The sequence below is a fragment of the Ipomoea nil genome, unplaced genomic scaffold (assembly GCF_001879475.1).
Source record: "Ipomoea nil cultivar Tokyo-kokei standard unplaced genomic scaffold, Asagao_1.1 scaffold1570, whole genome shotgun sequence".
Lineage (NCBI taxonomy): Eukaryota > Viridiplantae > Streptophyta > Magnoliopsida > Solanales > Convolvulaceae > Ipomoea > Ipomoea nil.
The window spans coordinates 50,356-63,183 of record NW_017617998.1 but is presented as its reverse complement, the minus strand read 5'-3'; the positions used below and the strand labels follow the sequence as shown (position 1 = coordinate 63,183).

At 36.2% G+C, this 12,828-nt stretch overlaps 1 pseudogene; it reads left to right on the top strand.

Annotated features, from left to right (window-relative positions):
* Positions 1-11,247: 11,247 nt before the first annotated feature.
* On the top strand, positions 11,248-11,827 carry LOC109189931 (annotated as a pseudogene).
* The last annotated feature ends 1,001 nt before the right edge of the window (positions 11,828-12,828 follow it).

The window sequence follows — 12,828 nt, the reverse complement described above, 5'->3', positions numbered from 1 at the left end:
GAGACCCCTTTCGCCCTGGTTTATGGAGCTGAAGCCCGACTCCCAATCGAGGCTTGGATCCCGACCGATCGAGAGAGAATCTACAATGCGGAGGAGAATGAACATGCGATGGCCATGGATCTCGATGCGGTCGAAGAAAAAAGAGAGCTAGCCGCTCGGCGTATGGCCGAGCACCAGAAGCGTGTTAAGTGTTCAAAGGACGTTCGGGTCAACCCTCGATATTTTCAAGTTGGAGATTACGTTCTACGACGAAGGGAGGCCAGTCAACCTTTAGAGGGCGGAAAGCTAGCTCAAAATTGGGAAGGGCCGTATATCATTAGCGCAATTGTACGCCCGGGTACATACCGGCTGGAAACGACAACCGGTCGGGTAATCGAGGGGACTTGGAATTCCGAGCACCTCGTTATGTTCAGGCATTAAGCCTATTTTTTGTAATCTTTGGATGAAGAGGGGGCTTGACCTGTGTGTAGGTCCCGGTCGTCGTTTGTAATTAAATTCCTATGTTTGTAGATATTAACCGCCTGCGAGCGGGAAGGTTTTAATGTATATACGATCGGTGATTGCTTGACCGCTTGCATGCGGCGGCCTGGTCGGTTATTTTCTTTACCTTCAGTGCACGCAGATCAGTTCATCTTCAAGTTATATCGACCGGGCGAATCTATCGACCGGTCAAATGCGCTCCACATCGGCGGACATGCGAGTCACGCCACTGATCGGGGAAGCCAGGAGTTCTCAGCATAATTCCCCGATCCGTCCAACTTCTTTCCACGATTGCACCCACTCGTGCCTCGAGCGCACAATAGTGTGGGGGCTGGGATGAAGGAAGTATTAATAGGCCCGTCGCTCGAAAGTATCCCGACCGTAGAGGCTTACCTATTTTCAAAATTTTGACAAGGCCTGGAGATCGGGTAAACCCGATCGGGCTGGCCAGTTTGACGTTGAAATCTCGGATGCACGACCGGGCCATAAGGCCATAAGGTCGGGCGTCGAACGGATCGAGTAGTGCAGGACCGGGCCAAAAGGCCATGAGGTCGAGCATTAAGGGTCGGCATGTGCATGACTAAAAGTAAAAAGGCAGAAAGAAAGACGAACGACATAAGTTTAACAAAAAACGAGTTTCATTGATTGAAAAAGAGTGCCCGGTACAAATTCGGGACCGGGCTCCCGATCAGTGTTCCTTTACAAAAAAGAAGAAGCCTATTCTACTTCTTCACTTCCTGAGCTCCAGCAGCCGCTTCCTTCCCGCTCGGAGTGGCCGCAGACGATCCACCAGGCTCGGCCGCCCTTTCTTTCGGAGCGAAGGGAGAGGGACCGGGGTCAGCTAGGTCTGGGGGCAAGGTCGATAGGACCAGCTGGAGGTCGTCTCCTTCAAGAGCTTGCTCCATCCGGGTACGAGCCCGCTCGAGCATTTTGCGTTGCCCGGCTTTGAAGGCCCATCGTCCAAAAGAGAGGATTAGGTCCTCTCCGACCTTTGTTCCCCGGGCCGCTGTGAGAAACGCCGAGCCCGACTCGCTGTCCTTGAAGACAGACTGCACCAACTCGCTCGGATTGTCGAGTCGGGGCTTCAGCTCCTTGGCTTCCCCGATCGCCCGTTGGGCGACCTTCTTCGCGAGAACCCGGTCTTCCTCGCTCTTCTTTAGGCCCTTCTGGGCCTTCTCCAGCTCGGCCTGGATGTCCTTGATTTCCTTCAAGCGACGAGCGGCCGTCTTCTTGTGATGGTCGGCTTCTTCGGCCAGCATGGCCCGACCTTGTAGGAGCTGGGCCGCTCTGGAAATCTGCGGTACAAAAAGATATTTGGGATTAGCCTGGATGAAGATACTTGTACAAAAAGAGAAAGGCAGTGGGAGAAAGCTTACCTCGGCCAGGTCGTGGCCAATCCTCTCGGCCACTTGGGTCGGGGTCATCTTCCCCAGATCCTCCCTAGCTGGCCCGGCGTTGCCGATCCGGGCCAATATGGACGCGTCGTCCTTCCCTCGCCCGACCGAGGGGCTTGGACTGCGTTGTTCTCGACGGCGTTTCATTCCGCCTACCTCGGTTACGCCCCGGTCGGAGACCTTCTCCTTACCACGGGCGACTTCCACCCGGGTGACCAGGACGTCTGAGGGCTCGACGATGAAGCCCTCGGCCGTCGTCACGGTCGAGGCGCTTAGCGGTCGGGCCGAGGGGATCTCCTTTTCCCCGGCTGGCTTCGCCTTCGCCTTCTTCTTGCCGCCAAGGGAGATCTTGGCGGGCGGGGGAAGGGGGGCATCTTCGTCTCCGAACTCTGCCATGGCTGCAAATAAAGAAGCAGAGTTAGATTGATCGGAATATAAAGTTAGATCGAGAAGAGAAGCTCGGGTTAAACCTTTCTTCTTCCGCCTCGACGGCTTGGCGACCGTCACGCCCATAGGTACGGGCAGATATTTTTCCCGTAGCTCATATGTAGGGGGCGGGAGATTAGCCGCCTCGAGACTCTCAGCCGTTCGGAAGATTGTATACTCGTGCAGCTCGCTCGAGATCCGAGCGACCGTCTCCTTAAGCGCTTGTGTCTCGTCCGGCACCACTTGTTTCCGAAAGTGGGTGCTCCAAGCGCGGTCGACCGTGAGGATCCAGGGATCGTATTTGATGGAAAAAATTCTATTCTTCCACCCCTTGTTGTTCCCGGGCAGGCCTTTGATGGCGCACATGTCCGCCCGAGACTGCAGCATTAGAAACCCGCCTCCGTAGCTGCCCGGGAGAGCTTTGACCTGGTAGATGTAGTTGAATAACTCCATCGTGCAGGCGGCTTCGTGCCGAGCGCATATCTGGGGAAAGCAGGCGATGATCCGGTGCGAGTTGGGGCAGATCTGAGCCGGGACGACCCGGTAGTATGCCAAGAAGGCCGTCAAGAGGGGGGGGGGGGGGGGGGAAGGGAATGGCGATCGGGGCCATCAGGGAGTCGTAATGCATCCCGATCCACTTGCCTCGGTGCCGATCGATCACATTCCCTAGCTTTCGGCTCGTGTCAAATTCCACCCGACCTCTGAGCCTTTCAGCAATCCTAGCCGCTTCGCCTTTGGTCAATCGGCTCATTTGTTGTTCGACATTCTCGCTGTTCAAGAATTCGAACTCCATCACTGCTGGTGCGCTCGGCCCAGCTGTATCGTCCTCGGCCGGCTCGGGAGTATTTTCCCGGTCGCCTCGTCGAGGAGCAGTTTCCGGGTGGTCCCCAACCACCCGGGTAGGCGTTTCCCTAACGCCTTCGGTCGGGGAGCCCTGTCTGCCTGATGAGGCTGCTTCTTCTTCCTCTTCGCCGGAACTCCCCGATCCGCTTGAGCTGGAGCTCGATGACCCGGAGGAGCTTGACGTGTTGTCTTGTTCGGAAGCCCGCTCGGGGGCTGGCGCCGGTCGGTGGGTGACCTCGGGAGAGTAGGACATGATGTCCACCTCCTCGTCGCTGAGGTACTCGACCTCCTCGTCGTAGTCCGCGATCGAGGCGTTCTGGCTGTCAGAGTCCGTCATTTCGATTTACCTAAAGGTCGGTCGGGGTTAGTAAGGGACTTGAGACGTCCGGGACAGTTAGTTGGCCTATCAGTCCTACTTATAAATGAAAGCGCAAAGTAAAAGGAGGGGTTGAGAACTTACCGAGTGGAGGAACTTTGCGGATGAAAGCTTGAAGGTTTCCTTGCTCGACTGCCTTGCTAAGGTGCTCTGCTCGGGGCTCTCTGAGAGTACCGACTGAAGCAAAAGAGTGAGGAAAGTTCAAATGAGGGCCTCAAGGGCCTATTTATAGGAGAGCATTTAGGCGGGAACGAGCCCACTTGCTTGACACGACCCGCACTGATTCCGAGGCGACGGTTGTAGTCGCAGAGGCCGGCAGTGGCCGACACGTGGCGAGGAGAGGAATGACAGCTGGCAGGTCGGGTTGATGGCCGGCGGTTGGGCTTCTTCATCCCGTCCCGTTTTTTCCCGGACGATCAAAAAGGCCCGGGCTGGGGGGCTATTGGTAGGGAATATCCCGACCGACATAGCTTCACCACGACCGAAATGCCTTCGTCCTTTTCTCTTTTATCTTTGCAGGTAACAGGTCGGGCTCCTCGTGAAGAACCCGGTCGGGAGTTGCCCGAGCGACAGTGTCGACCACCGAGCGGTAGCCCTTTGGCGAGAGAGCTGATAAAGGACACGTGGCGGCTCTCTACATCGACAGGCAGGGCACCCGGGAGGATGACACGTGGTGGCTACGTGGAGGACATGCCGAACGGCTGGAATCCTGTCCCCGGCATAGCGGCTATAAATACCCACAGTAGCTACAGTGGAAGGGACTTTTGGACGATCGATAGGTTGTTACTAGAGAATCCCGACCGCAGTCAGTCGGTACTCAGAGCAACCAAGTAGATTGTACTTAGGGCCTTTACCGTGATCAATAAAATCTTTTACTTGCTTTAATTGGTCTCGGGTTTACTTTATATTGCTTGTGTAGAATTAGCAGTATCAATCATTATTTAGTATTTTCATAAATTAGGCAAATGTACTCGTTCTCTAACAACTCAGTTATAGAAATGAATTTGTATCCTTATTCATTTGTATGGAAGATATATTTTTTTGTCAAGATATATAACAATTTTTTCACTTAAAAAAAAAACTTAATATCCTCGATTATATTTACACATTATTGAAACCTCTTTGTAGACGACATTGGTAGTGACAACGCAATCTTGTTCATCTTCGTCTAGAGCTAACACCTTCAATTCATCGGGACGGGTTATTTGGGTTAAAATATATAATGGTAGAATATTACTCAATTAGTTATCCTTTTATATTTTCAGTCAATTAGTGATATCAGATTCATTTTCAGCAAATTATTTTTTTTATTTTCAGTCAATTAGAATATCAAATGCAGTGATATTTTTACCTTTCGTTCCATTTTTAATTGATGATGTAGATATTATTATTGAAATATTTCCGTTCCATTTTTAATTTACCTTTACTATTGTTTAAAATATGCATTTACTATTGATAATGTAGAATATTATTATTGAAATATTTTTTCCTCAAATTTTTAATTTTCATTCCAGTTTTAATTAAAATGCAATGATCTGACCATTTATTTGTTTTTTTTTAGTCAATTATGGATCATTTTTTATTTGCAGTCAATTATTAATATTCATTTCATTTTATATTTTCAGACAATTAGTAATATTAGATTCATTTTCAGTCAATTATTTTTTTTTATTTTCAGTCAATTAGAATATAGATGTAGTGATATTTTTACCTAATTTCCGTTACATTTTAATTTGATGATTTTTAATTTACATTTACTATTTTTTAAAATATGTCTTTACTACTTGATGATGTAAAATATTATTACTGAAATATTTCCTTTCCATTTTTAATTTTCCTTTACTTCTAAAAAAAAAAAAAAAACAAAAAAAACTTTGGACTTATCACTACTTGCCCACAGTGATGGGCAAACAATTATGTTTTTAAACATTTTCAAGAGCTCATCTTTCCAAACATTTTCAATGTGAGATTAAAATTATCCCACATCATTCTTCTTATTTTTTTCTAATTTTAATTTTAGTTTGTATATTGGTTTGTGATGATGATGATGATGATGATTATGATGATGATGATGATGATGATGATTATTATTATTATTATTATTATTATTATTATTATTATTATTATTATTATTATTATTATTATTATTATTATTATTATTAACGATTTAAAAAAAATTGAGATTGACAAATTCACCAAAATTTTAACAAATTCGTCATTTTAACAATTTATCTTTAAGCAAAACACCAAAAATGTTATTTAATAACTCAATAATTTGCTCTAAACTGCTAAAAACTAAAACAACACATACATTTTGTGTTAATTTTACCCAACACCCACTAATAATAAATAATAAATATAGTAATAAATAATAAATAATGAATAAAAACTAAAATAAGAAGACAAAGCTAAGGTTTCTTAAATAAGAACATTTTGACTTCTCAATGCAACATTGATTGGCAAACAATTATGTTTGTACCTCTTATATAGAGGAGCTCAAGAGCACATCTTTTCAAACATTTTCAATGTGGGATCAAAATAATCTCATATCATTTACAAAGGGAGCATGTGGCTCCCCTTTGTCTTATTTTATTTATTTATTTTTGTTAATTTTAATTTTATTTTGTATATAGTTTTGTTTGGATTATTATTATTATTGTTGTTGTTGTTGTTGTTGTTGTTGTCGTGTGGTTGTAATTTGATTATTTGGCAAATTCGATAAAATTTTAACAAATTCGTATTAATTAATCAGTGAGTTGATTAATTTCGTTTCCTTTTCTATTTTTTGTATATTAATGATTTTTTTATTTTTCAAAATTTTTGGTAAGTATTTTTTTGTAATGTTATTCTTATTATGATATTTTTTAACAACTTTTCGTTTCCTTTTTCATTTTCATTGAATTAAAAATTCTTTTTTTATTTTTCAATTTTACTGATTATTATTAGTATTAATCAGTAAATTCCATTTATTTTTCCATTTTTAGTGAATTAATGATCCTTTTTATTTTCATATTTTACTCCTAACTTTTTTACTGAATATTATTAGTATTAATTAATCAGTGAGTTGACTGAATTTCGTTTCTTTTTCTATTTCTCGTGAATTAAGAATCTTTTTTTTTTATTTCTCTAATTTTTGACAGAATTTTTTTTTGACTGTTATCCTTATTATGACTACTTTTTTTTCACAACCTTCCATTTTTTTTTTCATTTTCATTGAATCAAGACTCGTTTTCTTATTTTCCTATTTTACTGATTATTATTAGTAATAATTATTAAATTCTATTTATATTTCCATTTTTAGTGAATTAAGAATCCTTTTTTATTTTCCTATTTTACTACAAATTTTTTTTCTTGATTATTGTTAGTATTAATTAATTAGTGAATTTCGTTTCCTTTTTAATTTTTTTTTTTGTGAATTAAAGTTCTTTTTTCCTATTTTACTACGAACTTTTTTACTAATTATTATTAATATTATTAATTGGTATTTTTTTTACCTTTTTTATTTTTTGGGCGGGAAAGTAAGAAATGATGATTTTATTTTTAATAATAGTATAGAGTATAGATTTTTAGTGAATTAAGGATTTTTTTTATTTTCCTATTTTATTGCTAATCTTTTTACTCATTATTATTAGTATTAATTAATTAGTGAATTTCGTTTCCTTTTCTATTTTTGATGAATTAAGATTTTTTTTTATTTTTTTAATTTTTGGTAGGATTTTTTTTACTGTTATCCTTTTTTTTTCAATCTTCTATTTTTTTTCTTCATTTTCATTGAATTAAGACTCCTTTTTGTTTTCTTATTTTACTGATTATTATTATTAGTAATAATTAGTAAATTCCGTTTATATTTTCAATTTTTAGTGAATTAAGGTTTTTTTTTTTTTAAATTTTCCTATTTTACTACAAACCTTTTTTTTTACTGATTATTGTTAGTATTAATTAATTAGTGAATTCCATTTCCTTTTCTACTTTTTGTAAATTAAAGATTTTTTTTTTCTATTTTACTACTAACGTTTTTACTAATTATTATTAGTATTATTAATTATTAATTATTAATTATTAATTATTAATTGGTAATATAATTCATTTTTTCCCTTTTTTATTGTTTGGGCGGGAAAGTAAGAAAGGAGAATTTTATTTTTAGTAATAGTATAGATTTATATTGATAGATTTATACTTTAAAAATTACATTTAGAAATTTAAAAAGTAGCATTTAAAATTTGTATGATACATACATAAGTGTTTGTATGTATATGTATGTATGCATTTAAATTTTTTTTATAAATGTTTATATTTTGTTAATTTTATAATTTAATTTCCTTAATTATATTTTATATTTATTAATTATAATAATTTAATAAAATTGCCACAAATATTTGTATGGAAGAAATCTTATATTTCTCAATTTCATTAATTATAATTACCAAATATTATAGCAATTACCATAATAATTTCATTAATTATATTAATTATAATACTTGTTCTCTTTCAATATTTAAATACATTACCATAGTAATTCCACCAAAGAAGGAAAGAAAAATTATTAGAATAATTACCAATGTTTTATTTATAGGTAGAAAATATGAGAATTATAAACTTGTATAGTTTTTCAAAAAGGAAAGGTGTAATTATATAATATTATCAATTACTAAATTTTAATTAATTTTCATTTTACATTTGCTTACCAAATAAGTTTTACTACAAAAGTTTGAGCGGGAAAAATGAAATAGGATGATTTTGTTTATATATATATATATATATATATATATATATATATATATATATATATATATATATATATATATATATATATATATTACACTAAAAATTATTCAATTCATATTACTATACAGTTATTATTATACATATGATAATTAATAGGTTGTTTTTATATTTGGTAATTAAGTCAATAATTAGACAAATTACTATACATATATTACGTTTTTTAGCCTAGTATACGTCTATACATATGCATATAATACTAATTAAACTATTTTATAACCTTTTATTAGGCCGTCCACAAAAAAAAAAAAAAAAAAAAAAAAAATCTACATATTAATAAAATTATTGTGCTATAATAATATTATGAAATAAGATATTAAAGAATTAATTGTAATTAATCAAATAATGACTATAATTCTTACCTCAATAATATTAATATGAATTATACAATTATATATATATATATATATATATATATATATATATATACACACACACACACATACACACACACACACACACTATTATTTTTAAAAAATTAATATAACTAAGATTTTAATATTTAATTTTAATATTGGGCATATATTTTTTGCGCATCGCGCATATAAAATTCTAGTAATAATAATAATAATCATCATTATCATTATCATTATCATCATCATCAAATGAGACCACCTCTTCCTGTGCGACCTTCATAAATGCACGGAATGCACACATACTAGATTGTGTGCAATTCGCCAGCATGAAAGCACACAATCTACCGTGTGTGTATTTAAGAAGGATCTCACCGGCCAGTTGAATATTAGCATATGTATATATATATATATATATATATATATATATATATATATATATATATATATATATATATATATATATATATATATATATATATATATAGGCGGGTTCAGGTGCGGCAGTGTCTTACGGTGCGGTTATTTCTTACGGTGCGGCAACACCAATAGTTCACCAAATATGCACCATCAACGTTAGGAAATGCACCACACAAAACAGAGTAAACAGAGCCCTGCATCACCAAACACACACCATTAGGTGTGAGTAAAAACACCATACACTGTTCAGAAATACACCATTGGGGGTGGTGAGTTATATGGTGTGTTTTTTTGAGTCTGTGGTGTATTTTGTGATGTTTTATTACATTTCATTGGGGTGTGTTTTTATTACACTGTTGGTGCATATTGTTAACACTGTTGGTGTATTCTGGAATTTGACCGCACCGCGGCACCGTAAGACCCCGCCGCATATGAGCGCTCTTTTATATATATATATATATATATATATATATATATATATATATATATATATATATATATGTATATATATATATATATATATATCAAGTGTGCCAGCAAAAAGTGCAAGTAAAATCACTTAAAAATGCAACCATTTTTACTAATTAGTGTACCTAATGATAACGTCTTTCACATTAGTACACTTAATGATAATGTTTGGTGCAATTAATGATTATGTTAAGTGCACTTATTATTGATGCAAAGTGCACATTATTTGTTGCACTTTTAACACAATTTACTTACACTTCAAAGTTCAATTATTTACGAAAATACTATCGCATTTTTATAAAATAATATTGTTTTTGATTCGTTAGATCTGGACACGTGTATGACTTTGATTAGCTCTGAGTTCTCTCCTTGACAAGTCGTTCTCACCTGATTTGCCTCATATATATATATATATATATATATATATATATATATATATATATATATATATATATATATATATATATATATATATATATATATATATATATATATCTAAAAACATAATATGTGCCAATACAAGTTATATTCTTGATTTTTGTCTCTTTTTTATATGCTAATAAATCTATACATTTTGCTTTAATTTTTGTACATTTCATTTGTATTGGACAAAATCATCCTTACACCGTTATAACACCGTTAGTATTTAATATATCCACCAATCTTACCATACACCTACATCTACCACATCTTTTTGCTATTTTTAATTATCATTTTAATAAAATTATCATATAACAATTAATTTAATTATAAATTATATTTTAATTAAATATTTATATGAATGTTAAATTATATATGTGTATTATATATATATATATATATATATATATATATATATATATATATATATATATATATATACTATGCATATTATTTGTGTATACATATCAATATATCATATATGTCGGTGTTAGCTTAGTATTACTTGTAAATTATTATTATATAATTTTTTTTTTGTTTTGATCACTATATTCAAATATATAATAATTCAAAAGTATCATCACATTAAGGAATTGCGAAACATAATTTTAAGAGTAAAAGACATTTTTTTGTCCTAGACTTATAGTAGCACGGACAATTTTAGTCCTCCTTAAAAAAATTAGACAATTTATGGACACTGTAATTGTGATGAGGACAATTTTAGTCCTTCGTCAATATTTCCGTTAGATACCCCGTTTGAGAGGGTGTAATTTTGTCTTTTCAATTCTCTGATTTCGTCAATCTTGTTCGAGTTCACTCTACACATCTGTGCTTCGAGTTCAATCTTCTTCCTCATCAGTTCTTCGTCATCTCCTTCGCTCTCGTGTTTCGACGTTTGATCATCATAGTCGGTTCATCTGATCACAACTCTCTCAGTTTACTTGTCAGCCAACGTATTCTAATTTTTATTTTTTAACTATAAATTACGCGTTAGCTATGAAAATCCAATTATCACATCGAACCCTAGGATTTTAATTCTCTCTGATGCCTTCTTCTTTGCATTTTTATTCAAATTTCATTAGCAATTTATCTATTCTATTCCGTGGTTTATTTCAATCTGTATTTCACTTTTCTGATTCGGTTCCTGCTAATTTTTCCATCGGTTTGAACTTTGTCGTCAATTTTGATTTCAAATAACTAGGGTTTGATATTCTCTTGTTTATGTGCTTCTCGCTGAAAGATTGGTTTTTGTTGATCCCATCAAGGTTTTAGATAAAATATCAAAATGCCTGCGACAGTAGGAAGAGTTCGCATGCCGGCGAACAATCGGGTGCACAATAGTGCTGCCCTGCAGACCCATAGTATCTGGTAAAGTGCAATTGGGTATGACCCATATGCACCCAACAAGGATGATTCGTAGAAGGCTGCGCAAAAATCTGCTGCAGAGCCCGATAATCCCTATGCCAACTTTCAGGGTTTACTTGCGCTTGCTAGGATCACTGGTTCTAATGCTGATGATCGAGGCTCGTGGGGCATGCAAGAAGTGTGGGCGAGTTGGGCACCTAACATATCAATGTAGAAATTTTTTTGGTGTTAAAGAGGACAGTGGTAAAGACAAGGATGAGAAGGGAATCGAGGTAGTAGTTTTGTCTAGGTTGGAGAAGTGGAAAGGGAACAGAGATAAGAAGGGTACTGCTGAGAGTGATGAGAGTAGTGAAGAAGAGGAGAGTGAGAGTTCAGATTCAGAGTATGACTCTGTAATTGAAAGAGCAATTGCTGAGAAGTATGTGAAGAACTCGAAGAAGATTGACGAAATTACCCTCTCTCAAACGGGGCATTTAACGGGAATATTGACGGAGGACTAAAATTGTCCTCGTCACCATAAGAGTGTCCACAAATTGTCTGATTTTTTAAAGAAGGACTAAAATCGTCCGTGCCACAATAAGAGTGTCCACAAATTGTCTGATTTTTTTAAGAAGGACTAAAATTGTCCGTGCCACTATAAGTCTAGGACCAAAAATATCTTTTACTCTAATTTTAACTAATTGTTTAAATTTTGTTACTTAACAATATTTTAATATTGGACATAGGTTTTCGCGCATCGCGCGTACAAAATGCTAGTATATATATATATATATATATATATATATATATATATATATATATATATATATATATATATGGAAGGGATCAGGTGCATATGTGGCTTCCCGTGCGGATGTTCGGTGGATTAATGTGCGTGAGGTTTACACTTAATGTGCATGAGATTTGTATCAATGTGTCGGAGATTTGTACTTAATATGCGTCATGTTAATATGCGTGAGTTTTGTACTTAATGTGCCTGAGTATTGTGTTTAATGTGCGTGAGATTTGTGCTTAATATGCATGAGTATTTCATAATTACGAGCTCAGAAGGAAGCAGAACAGAAACTCACGCACATTAACGCCCAAGCTTCTTGTTACTTCTTCCTTCAATTTGGCCATGGATTCTGGATTATCAGCTACCTTCAGTGCAGTTGAATGTTTATATAGATGACGCACGCACAGTAAAATTTGCACAGCAGCTAAGTGCGAATTTCTATTGTATTATTCCCATAATTCTTAACTATCATAGCCCGCCTCCGCATCATCATCATCAGGGAGGGGGCAATGGCTACTGGGGATGGGGAAGAAGCTAACATCAATATTTTCTGCTGCATTTTACACATTCGCGTACATTAAATACAAATCTCAGGCACATTAAGCACAACACTCACTAGGGGAAATTTTACTTAGAGTTCACATTTGGAAAGTAGATGCGAATTTTCAGTAAATCAAAATAATAATTAATTTGAAATTATGAATTAATAAAAAAAATAATAATTTC